Consider the following 2,574-nt stretch of genomic DNA (forward strand, 5'->3'; position numbering starts at 1 on the left):
CTACCTCTCAATGGTCAAGTGTGACCATTGTTTCTGAACCAGAATGAGTCCGAACCTCCTAAAGAAGGAGAAGATCATACTTAGACTCCCTGGACTGGTGGCGGACTGGCTCTTCCCCAGTTTGAGAGCTGTCCTCCCCTCCTTTGTCAACTGTTGAGTTTCCATGGCCGGATAAGGACCAGTGGGAGGATGATTTCTGGGTCTTGCCCCCTCCTGTCCTGTGGTGACCTTCACCTGTCCTGCGGTGATGGGAACTTTTCCTCGATGAAGACGTGTCCTTCTTTCCTTTTTTTCCTTCCAGGCTTCATCCCTGGGGTGGGAGACCTTCTGGCTTCCATCCCGTTCAGACGTGTAGCCTTGGCTCTGCAAGGTGGAGACCACGGGGGCTGCGACCTTCCCTTCAGCTCTTCCAGCAGCAGACTTGCTGGTTGTGACTGCACCTGGCAACACCATGCTCATGCTGCTCTCTGGACCATCTGCCCCCGTCGAGGATGTGCTGGCAACATCCGCCGAGACCAGGTTCGTGTCCGGCAGGGATAGACTGGCAGCACCTGTGGTGGCCTGGCCGGATCCGCTTTCTCCTGGATCCTCGATGGTGGCTCCCGCCAGGCCCACGGTCATCCCTGCCGCCGATCCTTCGGCGCCTTTCAGGGCTGCAGTTGATTCATGGGGGGCATGATGGATTCCCTCTCCCCCACAGAAGCACAAGACGTGGCTCCAGTCACGTCGCGAAGCTTGTGAAGCCCAACCTCATCCTGATCCCTTTCTCTGTGGAGCTCTGTGGTCTGAGCCAAGGGGAGGAGAAACAGGTAAGATAGAGATGACAGAAAGTGAGATCAGAACTGTCCGCTCCTCTCTCATCCTGGAGCTGAGCAACTCAAGGCCTTATACTTAGAATAACCTTTGAAACCACCCAGTCTAAGCTCCCATTGGGTGCAAGACCCCATCTACTGCACCCCTGTCAAACGGCCACTCCACTTTACTTGAACAGTCCCAGGGTCAGGGAGAGCACTGATACAATTCTCCATGATGATATACACTTTAACTTTATACCCTTGTGCTTCTCTCTCTGCAGGACAGATTCCTAGAAGTGGGGTTCCTGGGTCAAGGGATGCACACCTTCTACATTTTGGTGACTACACGGGTTGGGCTGATTTGAATCAGCATGTCGGAGTCACGGGGAGACACAATGAAGGAAGGACTTCCTAACTGTGAATGATGTTCCACAACTGCTGAGACTACCTGGGCTGGGGTAAGTGTTCAAGAAGAGACCAGACAGTCAGGATGCTGTAGAAGGGATTACAGCCCTGGTGATGAGACCAGTGCAGCCGATATGATACCTAAGGTCTCTCTGAAATTGGGCCTCGTGGGACAATGTGGAGAAGCACTCGGAACCTCTCCAGTGTGGTGACTCCCACAGTGATAGCTCGTTTGTCCCTGACCCTTTTCAATGGCAGAAGGTATTTCCCAGGCGAGTCTCAGAGAGCACCAAAGGCTATGAAGGACCAGCTTTGCCCTGCTCTCCCAAAGCACCCTGCCCCGTGTTCCTGAGTCCCTGTCGGTGCTTACCACTAGGATGTCGGCATCCTCTGTAGTCGCTGCATCTCCAGTTTGGAGCATCGGGGTACTGCTGTAACTGTCTACCGGTGGTCTCAGGATAGAGACAAGCTTTTCCCAATAGGAAAAGAGGTCTTCTTGTGCATCGGAAGAGGGGCACAGCTGCAGATAGAAAGTCCGGCCGGTAGCAAGATTCAGGCACAGCTGCTGTTTCTCACGGTTGTGGATGGAGATCTTGACAAACTTCAAGGGGAGCAGCCTGGTGAGCTCTAGGGTCTTCACGGGCTTGCAACCTCTCCCCTTGGTGATCCCAGCACAGACTTTCCTTGGTCGGGCCAGCAGCATGACGTCAGGTAGTGGGAAGAGGGGGCTGGTGGATGCGACGCCCACAGTCACCCTTCGGACACGGTTGTCTAGGTCAATCAGTTCTCCTTTCTTGCTGACCTGGATAAAGTCGCTCTCAAACATGGGAGCGTGCTTGAAAATGTCATACTCTCCTCCCTCGTACAGTTGTCGTTGCAGGACCCCCATGGAGGTCCTCGACACCCCCACTGAACAGTAGCTATTGGCCGTGTAATGAGGTAAACTCTCACCGCTCATGGCTCTCTTCGTTCAAGACAGAGCCACCAGCCACAAATTGAGTCTCGGAGAGAGAGAGAGGGAACGAAAGCACCTCGTCACCTCCCTGCAGGACTCTGCCAGAGTCTCTTGACCCGACCCTATTTATACCGCAAGCCCTTTGTGACCCGTCACCATCACATCACACACCCCTTTGTTGAGCCTCTAAGCCCCCACCCCCTTGGGGCAGGCTCACCAGCCTCCCCCTAAACCAACCACCACGTCCATAGGGAACAGGCTGACCCTGCCAGGGTATAGGTGTGGGTAGGCTGGATAGTCTTTCTACTCAAAAGGTTGAGAAAACCCTCCTGCTTTTGTAAATATCTGGGTGGTTTCCAGTCTTGTTGTTGTTACAAATCTCCCTGCAGGGACCATCTTCGTGCTTCTGCTGAATGATGT

The 2,574-nt window shown here is 54.0% G+C and overlaps 1 pseudogene; it reads right to left on the bottom strand.

Moving 5' to 3' along the window:
* LOC132486903 (Golgi-associated RAB2 interactor protein 3-like) lies at positions 1 to 2,157 on the bottom strand (annotated as a pseudogene).
* Between the last annotated feature and the right edge of the window lie 417 nt (positions 2,158 to 2,574).

This window comes from Mesoplodon densirostris, chromosome 3 (genome assembly GCF_025265405.1).
Source record: "Mesoplodon densirostris isolate mMesDen1 chromosome 3, mMesDen1 primary haplotype, whole genome shotgun sequence".
Classification (NCBI taxonomy): Eukaryota; Metazoa; Chordata; class Mammalia; order Artiodactyla; family Ziphiidae; genus Mesoplodon; species Mesoplodon densirostris.